This window comes from Bubalus kerabau, chromosome 15, assembly GCF_029407905.1.
Source record: "Bubalus kerabau isolate K-KA32 ecotype Philippines breed swamp buffalo chromosome 15, PCC_UOA_SB_1v2, whole genome shotgun sequence".
NCBI classification, from domain to species: Eukaryota; Metazoa; Chordata; class Mammalia; order Artiodactyla; family Bovidae; genus Bubalus; species Bubalus kerabau.
Genome location: NC_073638.1, coordinates 7,696,598 through 7,716,222, shown reverse-complemented (window position 1 = coordinate 7,716,222; position 19,625 = coordinate 7,696,598). Strand labels below are relative to the sequence as shown.

Below are 19,625 nucleotides of genomic sequence, written 5' to 3'. Positions count from 1 at the left end.
GTAAGTTTGATTCCTGGGTCAGTAAGATCCCCTGGAGGAGGAAATAGCAACCCACTCCAGTATTCTTGCCTGAGAAATTCCACGGACAGAGAAGACTGGAAATCTATAATCCATAGGGTTGCAAAAGGAGTTAGACATGACTTAGTGACTAAACAACAATAACAACAAAGGAAACATTTGCTTTTGTAATTTTTATATTTCTAGTGTGGTCTTTTATTCTGTTTAAAATGTGCCCTTTGACTTTTTTGTGTGTGTGTGAGCTCAATTTAATGGTTGTGAAATCCTCTAGCTTTTGCTTGTCTGGAAAACTTTTTATTTCTCCTTCAATTCCTAATAACCTTGTCAGACAGAATATTTTGGTTGTAAGGTGTTTGTTTTTTTTTTTTTTTTCCCATTCAATAATTTAAATATGTCATGCCATTCTCTCTGGTCTATAAAGTTTTCCTAGAATTTTTTGGAGGGATGCTAATTCTGTTGGGTCTGCAGGTGAACCTGGGATGAGGCATATGGTACTAATAGGTTAGATGAAGACATTCAGAAATGGTACCTCTTATACCGGGCCATCTAGGTAGAGGAGAAGCTACCCCCCACAACTCCTCCACATATGTGTATACACAAACTGAGGCCCACCAGCTCCTCTTTTCCCAGAGAAAGTTCCAGCAGCTCCATGCTTGTCTGGAACATGCCCTAAACTTGGTCAATGGGTCTCCAGCATGTATGACCTTCATTTTTCAGACTGTTGCCTCTCTTCTGGGACTAGAAGGAAGTCAGTTTTTGCATGCATCCTTCAAGAATAGAGTCTTAGTTTCCTATAGCCCTCTGAATCACCCACAGGTAAGAGTCTCTCATTTTCAAAGCCAGTTGCTCAGAGGCTCATCTTCCCAGAGCAAGTCATCTGATCTGGGGTGCCCAATGCAGGATTTAAAGCCTTTGGTTTTTAGGGAGAACCTCCAAGGCTGTAATTTCCCTCCCGCTGATGGATTGCAGCACTGTGGGTATGGGTCCTGGCCATACCATGTCTCTGTAGCTTTTCTGTTCTAACTTTAGTTGTGGACAGTCTCTTCCATTTGTCTTCATGTTATTCTCAGAGGAAGTTTCTCTATATGTAGTTGTAATTATGGCTTATGTACATGGGAACAGGCAAGCCCCCAAACTCCCTACTCCACCATCTTGTCCGATCCAAGTTTCTGGTTTTGCATCAGCAGCTTCTGAAAATGAAAAACCTGAGGATCTTATAAGATTATTTTTTTCTAATATAATTTTTCATTTGAGGGTACACAGTTACCAGTATTGTGATGACAGTTGTTATTTACTTAAATTCTGTAGTTTATTGCATATTTGTTGAGTGTACTATGTTAAATATTACAGTGTAAAGCTATAAGTTTTGTTACAACAATTCTTCATAGAAAACCACACCAAACTCAGTGACCTAAGACAAATAAATCATTTATTATCCTACCCTCATTTATAAGTTGATTAGGATTTAGTTAGACCCAGGTCTTGGTTGGATTTCTTCCAAGCTATTGATTTTATTTAGATCTATTCTGTATGTCTCTTTTTCACGTTGGACTATTGGAAGATCCAGGATTTTATCTTGTGGAAATAGCAGAGGTATAACAGAGAGAAACCAACTATACAAGCAGGCTGATATTTGGGAATTTATCTGTGACAAGACTAGCAATAATGTAATTAGTGCAATAGACTTAATGGAGGAGGTAATAATGAAAATAGGCAAAATTTCAGTAGAGAAAATGAAATTGACCTTAATTGAATACATATTATCTATAGGCACTTTATTTTTTTAATTAATTTTTAATCGAAGAATGATTGCCTTACACTATTGTGTTGATTTCTATCAAACATCAACATGAATCAACCATAGGTTTACCCATGTCTGCTCCCACTTAAACATTCTCCCTCTTCCCTCACCATTACACCACTCTAGGTTGTTACAGAGCCCCTGTTTGAATTCCCTGAATCATGCAGCAAATTTCCATTGCCTATCTATTTCACATATGGTAATGAATTTTTGAGATGCTTAAGTATGTAATTTGTTGAGATATTATTACGAGCCTGGCATGTGTAATTTGCTTTACATAATTGTTCCATTTGTGCTTAGTCATTCAGTTGTGTCTGACTCTGCAACAACATGGACTATAGCCTGCCAGCCCCCTCTGTCCATGGGATTCTCCAGGCAAGAATACTGGTGTGGGTTGCCATTTCATTTTCCAGGGAAGCTTCCCAACCCAGGGATCAAACCTGGATCTCCTGTATTGCAGGAAGATTCTTTACTATTTGAAACCAGGGATTCCCCATTTGTCTCCTTAGGTAGGTTTATTCCTAGGTATTTTATTCTTTTTGTTGCAATGCAAATGGCATTGATTCCCTAACTTCTTTTGCTGATATTTCATTGTTAGTGTATAGGAATACAATTGATTTCTGTGTATTGATTTAGTATCCTGCCACATTGCTAAATTCACTGATTATCTCTAGTAATTTTTGATGGTATCTTTAGGGTTTTCTATGTATAGTATCATGTCATCTGCAAACAATGAGAGTTTTATTTTTATTCCAATCTGGATTCCTTTTATTTCTTTTTCTTCTCTGATTGCCATGACTAGGACTTCCAAAACTATGTTGAATAGTAGTGGTGAGAGTGGGCACTCTTGTCTTGTTCCTGATCTTAGAGCGAATGCTTTCAGTTATTCACTATTGAGAATAATGTTTGCTGTGGGTTTATCATATATGGCCTTAGTATGTTGAGGTAGGTCCCTTCCGTGCCATTTTTTGAAGAGTTTTTTTTTTTTAATAAGTGGGGTTTGGAAATTTGTCAAAAGCTTCTCCTGCATCTGTTGAGATTATCATATACTTTTGTATTTCAATCTGTTAATATGGTGTATCACATCAATTGATTTGTGTATATTGTAGAATCCTTGTATCCCTGGGATAAACCCGACTTGATCATGGGGTATTATCTTTTTAATGTGTTGTTGGATTCTGTTTGCTAGAAATTTGTTTAGGATTTTTGCATCTATGTTCATCAGTTATGTTGGCTTATGATTTTCTTTTTCTTGTGTTGTCTTTGTCTGGTTTTAGTATTAGAGTGATGATGGCCTCATAGAATGAGTTTGGAAGTGTTCCTTCCTCTTCAATTTTTTGGAAGCGCTTTAGAAGGCTAGGGATTAGCTGTTTTTTAAATGTTTGATAGAATTCACTGTGAAGCCATCTGGTCCTGGGCTTTTGTTTTTTGGGGAGATTTTTGATTGCAGTTTCAATTTCAGTGCTTGTAATTGGCTTGTTCATAATTTCTATTTCTTCCTGATTCTGTCTTGGAAGATTGAACTTTTCTAAGAATCTGTACATTTCTCCAAGTTGTCCATTTTATTTGCATATAGTTGCTCATAGTAGTCTCTTATGATCCTTTGTATTTCTGCATTGTCTGTTGTAACTTCTCCTTCTTTATTTCTAATTTTGTCCATTTGATTCTTCTCCTTTTTTTTCTCGGTGAGTTTGACTAATGGCTTGACAATTTTTTATCTTCTCAAAGAACCAGCTTTTATTTTATTAATTTTTGCTATTGTTTCCTTTATTTCTTTTTCATTTATTTCTGCTCAGATCTTTATGATTTCTGTCCTTCTACTAACTGTTAGGGTTTTTTTCTTCTTCTTTTCACAGTTGTTTTAGGTGTAAATTTATCTTGCCTATTCGATGTTTTTCTTGTTTCTTGAAATAGGATTGTAATGCTATAAATTTCCCCCTTAGAACTGCTTTTGCTGCATCCCATAGGTTTTGCATTGTCATGTTTTCATTGTCATTTGTTTCTAGGAATTTATTTATTCTCTTTTGATTTTCTTCAGTAATCTGTTGGTTATTTAGAAACATATCATTTAATCTCCATGTGTTTGTGTTTTTTACAGGTTTTTTTTTTTACTCCTGTAATTGATATCTAGTCTCATAGCATAGTGGTCAGAAAAGATGTTTGATATGATTTCAATTCTTTGAAATTTACTGACGCTTGATTTGTGACCGAAGATGTGGTCTATCCTGTAGAATGTTCCATATGCATTTGAGAAGAGAGTCTATTCTGAATTTGGGTGGAAAGTTCTGAAGATATCAATTAGGTCCATTTGGTCTAATGTTTCATTTAAGGTTTGTTTCCTTATTAATTTTCTGCTTTGATGATCTTTCCATTGGTGTTAGTGGGCTTTTAAAGTTCCCTACTATTATTTTAGTACTGAGGGCTTCCCTCGTAGCTCAGTTGGTAAAGAATCTGCCTGCAATGCAGGAGACCTGGGTTTGATCCCTGGGTTAGAAAGATCCCCTGGAGAAGGAAATGGCAACCCACTCTAGTGTTCTTGACTGGAGAATCCCATGGACAGAGGAGTCTGTCAGGCTACAGTCCATGGGATTACAAGAGTCAGACACGATTTAGTGACTAAACCACAACCACTATTATTGTGTTGCTGTCAATTTCCCTTATGTCTGTTAGCATTTGCCTTATGTATTAAGAAGCTCTTATTTTGGGTGCCCTGTTATTTGTAATTGTTATATCTTCTTGGATTGGTCCCTTGATCATTATGTAGTGTCCTTCTTTATCTATTGTAATATTATTTATTTTAAAGTCTGTTTTGTCTGACATGAGAATTGACACTCCAGCTTTCTTTTGATTTCCATTTGCATGGAGTATCTTTTCCCATCCTTTTAGTTTCAGTTTGTATGTGTGTCTAGGTCTGAACCAGGTCTCTTATAGATAGCATATGTATGGGTCTTGTTTTTGTGTCCATGCAGCCAGTCTGTGTCTTTTGGTTGGAGGGCTTAATCCATTTCCATTTAAAGTAATTATTGATATATATGTTCCTGTTGAGATTTTCTTAATTGGTTGGGTTTGTCTTTGTAGGTGTTTCCTTTCTCTTGTGTTTATTGCCTATACGTGTTGTGCTTAGTCACACAGTCATGTCCAGCTATTTGTGACCCAATGGACTGTAGCCTGCCAGATTCCTCTGTCCATGGGAATTCTCCAGGCAAAAATACTGGAGTGGGTTCCCATATGCTCCTCCAGGAGATCTTCCCACCCAGGGATCAAACACAGGTGTTCTTCATTGCAGGTGGATGCTTTACTGTCTGAACCACCAGTCCCTATAATAACTGTTTAAATGGTTTGGTGGTGGTGGTGGTGCTGCTGCTGCTAAGTCTCTTCAGTCGTGTCTGACTCTGTGTGACCCGATAGACGGCAGCCCACCAGGCTCTCCTGTCCCTGGGATTCTCCATGCAAGAACACTGGAGTGGGTTGCCATTTCCTTCTCCAGTGCATGAAAATGAAAAGTGAAAGTGAAGTCGCTCAGTCGTGTCTGACTCCTAGCGACCCCATGGACTGCAGCCTACCAGGCTCCTCCGTCCATGGGAGTTTCCAGGCAAGAGTACTGGAGTGGGGTGCCATTGCCTTGGTGGTGCTAGATTCTCTCAACTTTTGCTTGTCTGTAAAGCTTTTGATTTCTCCATCAATTTTAAATGAGATCCTTGTTGGATAGAGTAATCTGGGCTGTATATTTTTTTTGTTTAAGTACTTTAAACATATCCTGTCATTCCCTTCTGGCCTGCAGAGTTTCCACTGAAAGATCAGCTGTTAATCATATGGGTTTTCCCTTGTATGTTACTTGTTGCTTTTCTTTTGCTGCTTTTAATATTCTTTCTTTGTGTTTAATCTCTGTTAACTTGATTAGTATGTGTCTCGATGTGTTTCTCCTTGGGTTTATCCTGTATGAAACTCTGCACTTCTTGGAGTTGATTGTTTCCTTTTCCATGCTGGGTAAGTTTTCAACTATAATCTCTTCAAAAATTCTCTCATTGACTTACTTTTTCTCTTCTTCCTCTGAGACCCCTATAACTTGAATGTTGGCATGTTTAATATTGTTCCAGAGGTCTCTGAAAGCTATCCTCAATTCTTTTCATTCTTTTTCCTTTATTTTGCTCTTCATCAATTATTTCCACCATTCTATCTTCCAGCTCACTCATCCATTCATCTTATTCAGTTAATCTATTATTGGTTCCCATAAGCACTTTATTGAACTTAATTGTATTTATTCTTAAAAATAGCCTTGAGAAGTGGGTGCTTTCATTCTCATTTTTAAAAGTGATGAAACAGAAATATTAGATATCTTGTCAAAGTCAATGTACTAGTGGTGAGACAGATTAGAAATCAGGTCTCCAGAGCCTATGCTATCTTTAAAAATAGGGGAAAAGTGAATTTCATAGTACAGGACAGGATTAGCAAAAGCTTGGAAGTGGAAAAAAGCACATGTATGGGGGAGGGGTGGACATTGGCAGCTAATCTTTTTGGAATAAAAGCCAAAGACATAGAATACAAGATTGGATAGCTGATTAAAGGGTATATAATCAGATTGGATAGCAGATTAAAGGGTATATAATTTTGTATAGACTCTTAAAAACTGTTGTACATAAAACTAATAGTTCAGAGATATGCTTTGGAAAGCTAATTCATCAGGTTATTTGGAAAATTGGAAAACGTGGAGTTGTGCAGACAACTCAGAAAGTCATCACAATAATTGAGTTAAGTAGTAATGAGGAATGGCCTAAATTGGTGGTTTGGAAACAGAAAAAATAGAATGACATGGAGAGCACCAATCAAGAAAAACAAGTAATTTATTGATATTCAGTTGGATATGGATAATAAAAGTGAAGAAATAGCCAACCATTACTCCAATATGTTGGGAAGGGATAATTAGAATGGTGATGCCATTAACAGATGTACAAAAAGCAGGATGAAGAGCTGAATATGGGAGAAAATAATGAGTTCTGTTATGGACATGTTGCATTTGAAGAGAAAACAAATTGAAATAGCTGACACTGTTAGAGTTAGCTATCAGTGGGAATACATTCTTACTTTCTTTCATACTGATAGAATTGTAACTAAGCTATGAGTGTAGCAATACAGTCCCCTAAGCCCTTGGAATTATCTTACATAAATAAATTCCCCAAATATTACATGAGCAGAAATGATTTATACCTCTTTTAGACTTCTATGCATGTACCTCGATGCTCTTTAGTCTTGAGAAGATGATGATCAGAGCCACCATGTTGAAGATGGTAGAGCTAATATCAATTGCTTATCTATGTGAAATACCCTCTCTAGAATGTTTCATAAAAAGGACAGAAACTTGTATAATTCTTAAGTCACTGAATTGTTTTGATTTTTTTTTGTTAGTTCACCCTTACTATTATCTAAAATTCACACTTTGAACTCATATTCTGTCCATAAGAGAAACCCAAACTATGTGGTATTATCTTAATAGTTAAGCTTGAAATCTGTCATCCTTGGATGTTGTGGTAAAATATTTGTTAAGTCAGTTGCCTGTGATAAATTGGAAGGCAGGATGAGAGCTTACTAGGCCTAAAGCTTTAAGGGAAGTATTTGGAAAGAGTAAAAATTTCCTGTGTTGGCTGTTCCTTGATGCTTTTAACAAGGTAAAACAAGGAAGAAAATTTAACTAAGTTAATAATTAATAGATTTGTTAACAGAGGTTAAAAGAAAGCCAAACTTCTTTTGGGACCTTGCAGGTTTAGAAAAGCCTTTGTACATCAGATAGCAAGAAAAGGACTCTTATTGTTCAAATGTCTCTCATGAAGAATTTTCAAGCAAAAGGACCTAGCCCTGCTTCAAAGAGCAGATTGAAATAGGGACTTCTCAGTCAAGCCTGTATTCAGATGACCTCAGTGGAAGCGATTAAGGTAAAGCAGAGGCATGGGAGCAAGGCAACATAAGCCTGTGTGTTGTATCCAGAAAATAACATATGGGTGGAGCTGTTGGCACATGAAGTTGATAGGAAACAAGCCTGGAGATTTCTAAATCTTTGAGGAAATTGTTTTGCCAAAGAAAACATGAGCCTAGTCTGGTAAAGTTTATGACTATTCAAGCTGTAAATTTTGGGCTTCCAAATTTGCCCAAATATCCCTCAGGGGAGACATAGTGCCTAGTAGTCATAACAGATATGACATATAAGGTAATAGTTTAAAACCCTATTCCTATCAGAGAATCAAGTCAATATCTATAGAAAACAATGGGTGAAGAAGTTCTTCAAGAAAGCAGAACTGAAGTTTAATGGAAGAGCTTCCTCTAGCATCAGGGCACCGTCATACCCCTGTATAAGTTTATCATTGTTTTCACTGCCTACTCCTTCTTCCCTTACCTCTTTCCTTATTTCTCACAGAAATTTTACCCCAATAAATGTCTTGCATGCCTGGTTCCACATTGGCATCTTTTTCCTGGAGAGCTGTATAATGTACACCAACAATGGCCTAAGACATCAGATTGTATGTGAGATGGGGCTCAAGGACTAGCCCACTCACTGCCTAGCTGTCAAGAGGAACTCCATCCCACGTGGATGTGGGGCATGGAAAAGCCTGTCACTAGGTGATAGGCCAATGGCTAAAACTATTAACCAGTATTGATCTGGTAAAAAGCCCTGGTGGATGGGAATGACCTTAATGGTGAGATGATTCAGGCATTTCAAAACTGTGACTAGAACACTTTTGCAATGCCTGAGGGATTTCTAGAGGGACAACGAGTTGACTGGTTATTAATCAGTTGTATTGATGCAGAGGTATAATGAAAATAGGGCAGTTAAAAAGATTATGTATAAGAGTCACAGGGCTCTTGGCCCTTATTTCATATAGTGGAAGAGTGGGCATAATGGAGAAGTAAGATCAGACCTTAATATAAGAGCTCCTTGTGTGCTCAGTCACTCAATTGTATCTGACTCTTTGCGACCCCATGGACTGCCAGAGAATTTTAAATGCTCAGTCCAGAGAGATCTGTTATGCTAAGGTCAGGACCTTGGTTGAGAAAACCTCAGCCACTTAAATACAGGATAGGGTTATCTGGGGGCTGCTACCCTGAGAAATTTGGGTTAGGATTCAGAGCTTGATGAGATAGCCAACCTCTCTCTAATAAGAGCTAGAATTTCCCTAATACAGGAATACACTATAGATTTCTCTTCTCTACAAGCCAACAGGTGACCTCTCAGAGAATTTTCCTCATCTTTTTTCCTGAATGCAAGGCCAATAGTTAGGATTGAATCCCAGCATAACTTAGGTGGAGATGGGCTGAGCCTAATAAAGAAGGGAAGATTGTACCCCTAACTAGTCTGCAAAAATAAGCTATCATGCTTATTACCAGGAGATAAGAATTATGTCTCCGATTAGATTTTAAGCATTCTTGATTAAGGTATCCACAGATAATATTGAATAAGCAAGAATTCACTAGCTTGGAAGCACTTTCTCAGGACACAGATTTTTAACTTCTTGACAAGGATATGGGAGACATGGCCAATTTACTTGTAGGGTGGTTCTTAGAACTTGGAGAAAGTGATGGTCCACAAGAAGAGAAATAGAAATGCCTGAGTTGTCTTGGCAAGTGGTAGAGGAAGAAATGGAAAGGCTCATGGAGTGAACATTCTGGTATGGATATATTTTGTGAAGCCAGAGGACTCACCAAGAATTACACATAAGTCCAAGGGACACAACATTCACCAAGGCTGTCAGGGAGGTGCTGAGGCACAGGCTTCATGAATAAATTCAATGGTTACTTTCCATTAAAGGCTAGGGGCAATAGTCGGAAAAGCAGTCATAAAGCTGGGTTCCTTTATGGCTATTGGGATGACAGAGCTCCAGAATTACAATAAGCATTGGCAACGCTTATTCGCCAGAGGCCAGTCAGTTCTAATTACCATCACAACTGGTAATGTCAGAGGAGCAGCAGCCAAGGGGGCTTGACCATAGAGTTGTGAAGATGCTTAATAGAACATGATGTCCCAAGGAGCAAAATAGATGGGCAATCAACAAGGATGTACATATTTTAAATCAAAAGAAGGCAAGATTGGAGAAACAGGAAACTGAGGGCTAGGCTGCCTTCCTGAAGCTAAGTCAATTTTCATATCTAGAATTCATTGTAAAAACACATGATCGTGTTGTCAAAGGTAAGATTCTCTAATATTGTGGCAATTCTACCCTAACAGGACCTGACTCTGACCAGGTCCAAAGAGTTCAAATGTGTATCTCTGGAGATCTTTGATGGAAGCTTGAAATTGTTCATGGTGGAAGTATTTACATCCTGGAAATCAACAAACACTACAAAGGATGTTGTTCGCCCTCTCCCCACTACCCATCCCCAGAGGACTAATTGTTAATATGCTCATCAAGGAAGGCAATACATTTCAAAGCTGGGGAAACTGCTATGATCCATATTCCTATTGCCAGTGTTGAATGGGGCAAGAATAAGTAAAGTCTCTGTAGCAGGTTTAACTGAAAATGTAATCCAGCACGAGTTTAGATGTTAAGGTTTCAGTGGTAGAAAAAGACTCAGTTCAGTTCAGTTCAGTCGCTCAGTCGTGTCCAACTCTTTACGACCCCATGAACCGCAGGGTGCCAGGCCTCCCTCTCCATCACCAACTCCCAGAGTTTACCCAAACTCATGTCCATGAGTCAATGATGCCATCTAACCATCTCATCCTCTGTCGTCCCCTTCTCCTGCCTTCAATATTTCTCAACATCAGGGTCTTTTCAAATGAGTCAGCTCTTTGCATCAGGTGGCCAAAATATTGGAGTTTCAGCTTCAACATCAGTCCTTCCAATGAACACCCAGGACTGATTTCCTTTAGGATGGACTGACTGGATCTCCTTGCAGTCCAAGGGACTCTCGAGAGTCTTCTCCAACACCACAGTTCAAAAGCATCAATTCTTCTGTGCTCAGCTTTCTTTATAGTCCAACTCTCACATCCATACATGACTACTGGAAAAATCATAGCCTTGACTATATGGGCCTTTGTGGACAAAGTAATGTCTCTGCTTTTTAATATGCTGTCTAGGTTGGTCATAACTTTCCTTCCAAGGAGTAAGCATCTTTTAATTAAATTTTAATCTAAGAAAAAGACTCAAGGTAGAATTAATGGCAAGCTCTCGTTGAAGAACTATAGTGTGGGTTCTACTTCCAGAGCAGAACCATGCTACCTGCAGCAGAGAGTTATACACCTTTCCAATAGTTTCTGGAATATCACTGTGCCCTACTGAGACAGACTATTTGGCCCTAGAGTACTACATAACCCTCATTTCAGCCCTTCTGGCCATTAACAGAGTTTTGCTGAAATTAAGTCATAAGAATCAATTTGGTCCGGCATCAGTCCACCATAAGAATAAAATACAGTTGTGGCCACCCCCTCCCCAACCCCAGTCTCACAGAAAGAATTTTTGTTTCTTGTTCTGACAGTTCTAAGCTATGCAGTTTTAGTGATTCTAATGTGTGAAGGGAGCACTCTTGCCAGGGAATGCAACAGCACTCTTACCAGGGAACACAACAAAGATCTCACTGAAACATAAGATATGACTGCTTTTTGTGTTCTTTGTGTATAAGAAGTGTTTGCTTCTAATAAACAGAAGGAGGGAGGGTTGCTCATACATAAAGGAGGTAAGGAATGATACATGTGGGGCCTACATGATCCAATTGGACATCTCTTCATTCTCACACACCAATTGTAACTACACATGCCAGTTATGACTCTCATGCTAGTTGTAACTGTATCACATGCAGCCTCAGAAGCATATTATCAAAGGTCCAACCACTTAAGAATAGAGGTTTGAGTCATACCATTTGACAAGACCTGTAACGATGATAGTTGAGAGAGGAATCTAGAATGGATAGTGGAGGAAGGGGAAGAAGAGAAATCACGACCTATCACTACACTGAAATCAACTGAACCAATGGGTGTTAGCTCATCCTACTAACTTCCCTCTTCTAAATTTACCCTCAGGTGGCCGTTCACAAGAAGCATAAAGGAGCTCCTAACCATGTATAGATGTGTGGATCATTACAGAGCAAGGGGTGGATTATGCAAACCAGTGAAGCTGCATTGCTAAGATCTCTAGGACAGTCTTCAGCAAAGACATTTGTCGGGTAGCAGTCTCCATCTGATACAACTTTGCATCTTCTGCAGGGTTAAAACTGAGTAATGTTCTCCTCAAGGATGGTTCTAACCAGTGTCTGAGAATGCTTGGGAGACCACAGCTAGGTCACTTCATAACCTCCTTAGGTAGTGATATATGCTTCTTTTGGTCTTCTGTTATATTAATACCTTCTAGCTTCTTGTTACTATACCCAAAGCAACACTCTAGCAAATATGGGAAAGGCACAGGTATAAAAATAACTACTGTTAGCATTTTGATGTTTTATCAGTCTTTTCATTTTGATGTAATTTTTTCTACTTTTTTTGTCTCCTTATGAATATGTACACAAATATTAAATGAAAAATTTCATCTGACATCTATGCTTTTGTGGTACACAGATTTTCACCCTGACCCTAACTGCAGATAGTGAATGTTTAGCTGTTATGTATTTTTTGTCTTTAATTTTTTTTAATTTATTGAAGAACTTGTGATTACTGCTTTTGATAAGAAGCAGCTAACTTTGAAAGCAATATAACTTATTAGAAAATAGAGAGAAAGATATGCTAAGACTATTTAAAAAAACTGGAAAATTGTACAGATTGGAAAAGAGCAAACATTGTCCTGACATTTAGTGTTGGCACCTTGAGGAGGAAAGACATGAAAGGCAATAGCCATATAATATACCTCAGTTCAGTTCAGTCACTCAGTCATGTCCAACTCTTTGTGACCTCATGGACTGCAGCACACCAGGCTTCCCTATCCATCACCAACTCCCAGAGCTTACTCAAACTCATGTCCATCGAGTCTGTGATGCCATCCAATGATCTCATCCTCTGTTGTCCCCTTCTCATCCCATGTTCAATCTTTCCCAGCATCAGGATCTGTTCCAATGAAGAGAAATCAGTTGGTCGAAGTATTTGTGTTTCAGCTTCACTTTCCAACGAATATTCAGGACTGATTTCCTTTAGGATTTACTGGTTTGATCTCCTTGCAGTCCAAGGGACTCTCAAGAGTCTTCTCCAACACCCCAGTTCAAAAGTATCAGTTCTTCCACACTTTCTTTATAGTCCACCCCCATACATGACTACTGGAAAAACCATAGCTTTGACAAGATGGAACTTTGTTGGTAAAGTCAAGTCTCTGCTTTTTAATATGCTGTCTAGGTTGGTCATAGTTCTTCTAAGAGCAAGCATCTTTTAATTTCATGGCTGCACTCACTATCTGCAGTGATTTTGGAGCCCCTCAAAATAAAGTCTCTCACTGTTTCATTTGTTTTCCCACCAATTTGCTGTGAAGTGATGGGAATGGATGCCATGATCTTAGTTTTTTTAATGTTGAGTTTTAAGCCAACTTTTCCACTTTCCTCTTTGACTTTCATCAATATTCTCTTTAGTTCTTTTTCACTTGTGCCAAAAGGGTGGTGTCATCTGTTTATCTGAGATTATTGATGTTTCTCCTGGCAATTTTGATTCCAGCTTGTGCTTAATCCAGCCCAGTGTTTCTCATGATGTACTCTGCATATAAGTTAAATAAGCAGGGTGACAATATGCAGCCTTGACGTATTCCTTTCCAAATTTGGAACCAGTCTGTTGTCCCATGTCTGGTTCTAACTGTTGCTTCTTGACCTGCAAACAGATTTCTCAGGAGGCAGGTCAGGTGGTCTGGTATTTCCATCTCTTGAAGAGTTTTCCATAGTTTATTGTGATCCACACAGTCAAAGGCTTTAGTGTAGTCAATAAAGCAGAAGTAGATGTTTTTCAGGAACTCTCTTGATTTTTCAATGATCCAATGGATGTTGGCAATTTGATCTCTGGTTTCTCTCCCTTTTCTAAATCCAGCTTGAACATCTGGAAGTTCTCAGTTCACATACTGTTGAAACCTAGCTTGGACAAGTTTGAGTATTAATTTGCTAGCATGTGAGCTGAGTGCAGTCATGTGGTAGTTTGAGCATTCTTTGGCATTGCCATTCTTTGGGATTGGAATGAAAACTGACCTTTTCCAGTCCTGTGGCCACTGCTTAGTTTAGGTTTGCTGCATATTGAGTGCAGCACGTTCACAACATCATCTTTTAGGATTTGAAAGAGCTCACCTGGAATTCTATCACCTCCACTAGCTTTGTTCATAGTGATGCTTCCTAAGACCCACTTGACTTCTTATTCCAGGATGTCTGGCTGTAGGTGAGTGATCACACCATCATGGTTATCTGGGTCATGAAGATCTTTTTTGTATACTTCTTCTGTGTATTCTTGCCATCTCTTCTTAATATCTTCTGCTTGTAGGTCCATACCATTTCTGTCCTTTATTGTGCCCATAATATACCTAGGAATGCTCAACTGTATACCTCACCGTTCCTGGCCTTGGGAAACATTCTTGGTTCAAACATACCATCCAGAACACTCTTGTCTTTTAGACAGTCCAAGTTTTGAAACTGAGGGTGCCTATGGTGGTCATAATGGACAAGAAGCTAGAAGGCCTTCCTCATTCATACAAGTAATACAGAGGCATTTCCTTGACTTGTATTTTTTTGGAACCAGAGAGGAAACCAGAAAGGAGCTTCTTATCCTATTTTGAGAAAATCAGATTTAATTTGACTAAAAGAAATATTGGAACTTACCTTGCAAACTTGCATTTAAAGACCGGGATTTATACCCACTTTAATCTTTATTCCTAAACCTGTTATGCTACCTCCTAAACCAAGGTCCCTCTTTAAAGACCTCCCCCTACCTCCACTCTGTTCCCATTCCTTCATAATTTTTTACTGTTATTTCTACAGTTCTGTAAGTTACATTTCTCTTAACCACTTCACAACTCTTCATAAGTAAATTATATGGTGAGGATTTTTACTACTAAACAAAAGATACAATATATAAATTCATGTATAAATTCAATATATAAATTAACTTAGGTATATTATTATTTTAAGTCTACTAGATTTCTAGAATTGTGTATATTGGATGGAGGTAGTGGTGGGATGGAAAGATTAAGCTCATTATTCTCACAGCATAACTCTCAGACTGATGTTCCTTTTAGCTAAAGTAAGAGAGTCATTGTTGAAAGCAGTGGCTTATTGGAGTTGTATAAAATGATCAGAGAACCAGAGGTGAACAGTGGCCTTCCTCCTGGGACAATACTTGGGCAGCACATGCAGTCCTGGTTCAGTTGGTGTGTTGGCTGAGCACAAAGATGCTCTGATCCCATGCTGGGGGAGAATAGCTCTCTGTCCTCTGGGAACACTGTACACACCATTGCTAAGACTTTACCAAACTAAGGCACACGTGAAATTCAGCCCAACTGCCCAATCAGAGTCAGCAGATAGAGATGAAAAGAACAAGGGTTGACATTAGGTGAACCTAAGCAGAATACCTGCCAGTGAAGCCTTGAACTTGCTACCTAACCATGCACTCTCAACTTCAATATATTAATTTGTAAATTAAGAGTAGTCACATTTGCATTGAGGGATTGAAAACTTGGAGAAGTAAAATACACAAAGATAATGTGCCACGTGCAATTCATAGTATATAGATAATAAATATTATTCAGAATTAAGTGGTGGCCTTCTTTAAGAATATAATAATAGTGATGATAACATTTTGAAAATTGACTATATGATAGATATTGTGGTGAGTACTTTACAAGTCACATAAATTCCATGAGCTAAGTGCTGTTATTGCATTGATCTCACAGGTTAGGAATTTGAAGCACAAAAGGAGTTAAATAATATTCCTGGCATCCCAAAACTAATGACTTCAAATCCAGGTATTCTGCCTCTAGAGCTTATGCTATTAAATATCATGTTAGATAGTAATGACTCTTTTCTTCACAAAAAAAGTAGGAAGGGGTTCATTTATCAAAGGACCTTAAACCGATAGAAAGACTTTATTATTCTTGATCTTAAATTTAACATTCAATGGAAGCTCTTCCTTTGAAACCCAAAGGGGTTGAAATGCACTTTGAATTTGGAATAGTAAGAGCTATGAACACTTTCCAATTTTGGCACTTACTGTAAGTCACTTTGCATATTTGAGTTTCTTCATATATGAATGGAAGTAATCACCATTTTGTTGAGAGGTATCAGTGAGGAAATAGATGTGAAAGCACCTTATAAATGCAAATGGCTCACAAATGTTAGTTGTCATTAGTCAAAGTACATTATTTTTAAAAGCCTAAAATTGAAATAAGAATTATAATACTTTTCTCTCTGTTCTATTTGAAAAATAAAGCAAATTATTTTATTCTACTTCAATGTAACATACAACCAATTTAAAATATTTTTTAATATCTAAATTTCTAGAAAGTTTTAATATTAAGATATTCATGTGGATGAAAACAAGAATGATACAACACAGTAATGAATTTTTTTTTATTTTTATAGGATATTCATATGGTAGAATGAAAAACAATAGGTGTCCAGTATTCTGGAGGATGCCATTATGGGCTTGCCTAGGCAATTCACAAGGATATATTTCAGGTTATGCCTCATATTCTTTTGGAGTAAGTAGAAGTGGGAAAGATGTGAAACAGAAGTTAAGCCTTTTGAAAAGAAACTTGATCATCATCACTATAAACAAGAATGTGAAAATTTTATTTATTCATTTTTTAATTGATTTTTGTCAATGAGATTAGGCATGTCCAACTCAAAGAAAGGCAATGCCAAAGAAGGCTCAAACTACCGCACAATTGCAGTCATCTCACACGCTAGTAAAGTAATGATCAAAATTCTCCAACCCAGGCTTCAGCAATATGTGAACCATGAACTTCCTGATGTTCAAGCTGGTTTTAGAAAAGGCAGAGGAACCAGAGATCAAATTGCCAACATCCGCTGGATCATGGAAAAAGCAAGAGAGTTCCAGAAAAGCATCTCTTTCTGCTTTATTGACTATGCCAAAGCCTTTGACTGTGTGGATCACAATAAACTTTGGAAAATTCTGAAAGAGATGGGAATACCAGACCACCTGATCTGCCTCTTGAGAAATTTGTATGCAGGTCAGGAAGCAACAGTTAGAACTGGACGTGGAACAACAGACTGGTTCCAAATAGGAAAAGGAGTTCATCAAGGCTGTATATTGTCACCCTGCTTATTTAACTTCTATGCAGAGTACATCATGAGAAATGCTGGACTGGAAGAAACACAAGCTGGAATCAAGATTGCCGGGAGAAATATCAATAACCTCAGATATGCAGATGACACCACCCTTATGGCAGAAAATGAAGAGGAACTAAAAAGCCTTTTGATGAAAGTGAAAGAGGAGAGTGAAAAAGTTGGCTTAAAGCTCAACATTCAGAAAACGAAGATCATGGCATCCAGTCCCATCACTTCATGGGAAATAGATGGGGAAACAGTGGAAACAGTGTCAGGCTTTATTTTTGGGGGCTCCAAAATCACTGCAGATGGTGACTGCAGCCATGAAATTAAAAGACGCTTACTCCTTGGAAGGAAAGTTATGACCAACCTAGACAGCATATTCAAAAGCAGAGCCATTACTTTGCCAACAAAGGTTCGTCTAGTCAAGGCTATGGTTTTTCCTGTGGTCATGTATGGATGTGAGAGTTGGACTGTGAAGAAGGCTGAGCACCGAAGAATCGATGCTTTTGAACTGTGGTATTGGAGAAGACTCTTGAGAGTCCCTTGGACTGCAAGGAGATCCAACCAGTCCATTCTGAAGGAGATCAGCCCTGGGATTTCTTTGGAAGGAATGATGCTGAAGCTGAAACTCCAGTACTTTGGCCACCTGATGCAAAGAGTTGACTCATTGGAAAAGATTCTGATGCTGGGAGGGATTGAGGGCAAGAGAAGGGGACGACAGAGGATGAGATGGCTGGATGGCATCACTAACTCGATGGACGTGAGTCTGAGTGAACTCCGGGAGTTGGTGATGGACAGGGAGGCCTGGCGTGCTGCGATTCATGGGGTCGCAAAGAGTCGGACACGACTGAGTGACTGATCTGATCTGATCCGACTGTACTAGGTGTTGAAGGAGATGCATTAAAAAAAAAATTCAGTATGGTTGAAAATGCAAGATATATAAATCTTGTGATATAAATAGCATTATAGAAGGGTATATTATTAATTGACAAAGTAGGTGATATAGCTAGCAAGTACAAACACAGTTCATAGAAAGGAGAAATTGATGCAAACAAGACAGTCTGGGAAGTCTTACAGGAGTGAGAACAAAGAATGGAGGTTGGGAATGTCTTTGACCTTGCAGTTTTTTGACAGAAACATGTGGGACTAATGATAAGGAATATCCAGCCAAATGATTGAATAGGTGGAAGAAGTTTAACTATACAGAGCTTTGAACATAGGCTGAAGAGTTTTAAATGTATTTTGAGTGGCAGGAGTGTGGAGGAACAGAGATCCTCTGTCCACTCAGAAAGCAACCTTCAATAATAGAAGGTAAATTTTTACTGAACTCTAGACCCCAAACATATAAGTTACAAAAAGAGTTCACCTTTAAGTATCAGAAAAACAAGTGACAGTGACTTTATACATATAGGCAAGTGTTTTTGTTTGCTTGTTTTTCATGTAACAAAACAGACACAAGGAGACATAGGCAGTCAGGGTTGGTATGAAGATACAATGATGCCACCAGGAGTTGGCCGTGTCTTACTATTCCACTATCCTTGCCATGAGGCTTTTGTCCTTAGGATGGCAAGATAATAGCCATGAAACCAGAAAAAAGGGCAAATAAAATGGCTAAATACATGTGCAATGAGAATCTGTGACTTAAAAAATGCTTTTTTTCCTGGAAATTCTACCCACCCAATCATTACCACTGTTTCTGTTGTTTCCCCATCTATTTGCCATGAAGTGATGGGACTGGAAACAATGACAGACTTTATTTTCTTGGGCTCCAAAATTACTGCAGATGGTGACTGCAGGCCATGAAATTAAAAGATGCTTCTCCTTGGAAGAAAATCTATGACCAACCTAGACAGCATATTAAAAACCAGAGACATTACTTTGCCAACAAAGGTCCATCTAGTCAAATTTCTGGTTTTTCCACCCACAAAGACTGAGCCAGAACTGTGTCTGAGTGTCTCTTGTGGAGGTATGGGTCAGCAGTGGCCTGCCACAGGGGCTCCGAGTGCAATAGACCTAGATATGGCATAAGCCGTCTTGGAGGAGGTTGCTATTAACCCCACCAAAGAACCACCAGAACTTATACAGGACTGGAAAACAGACTCTTGGAGGGCACAAATAAAACCTTGTGTGCACTGGGACCCAGGAGAAAGGAGTAGTGACCCCACAAGAAACTGACCCAGACTTGCCCATGAGTGTCCAGGAGTCTCTAGAGGAGGCATGGGTATAGCGGTGGCCTGCTGAAGGGTTGGGGGCACTCAGTGCAGCAGTGTGTGCATGGGACCTTTTGAAAGAGGTCTCTGTTATCTTCAGTACCTCCACTACAGTTTGGGCTCAGGTCAAGCAACAAGGAGGGAGCAAAGCCCTGCCCTTCAACAGAAAATTGGGAATTGAAAAGCAGAGACATTACTTTGCCAACAAAGGTCTGTCTAGTCAAGGCTATGGTTTTTCCTGTGGTCATGTATGGATGTGAGAGTTGGACTGTGAAGAAGGCTGAGCGCTGAAGAATTGATGCTTTTGAACTGTGGTGTTGGAGAAGACTCTTGAGAGTCCCTTGGACTGCAAGGAGATCCAACCAGTCCATTCTGAAGGA

General features: G+C 38.7%; 1 long non-coding RNA gene across 1 annotated transcript in view; it reads left to right on the top strand.

Annotated features, from left to right (window-relative positions):
- LOC129628042 (uncharacterized) overlaps window positions 1–12,284 on the top strand; it is a 69,613-nt gene extending 57,329 nt beyond the window's left edge. Inside the window, exon 3 of the long non-coding RNA XR_008702701.1 lies at window positions 11,820–12,284. This is a non-coding gene — a long non-coding RNA (uncharacterized LOC129628042). The remainder of the gene's footprint in view (window positions 1–11,819) is intronic.
- The last annotated feature ends 7,341 nt before the right edge of the window (window positions 12,285–19,625 follow it).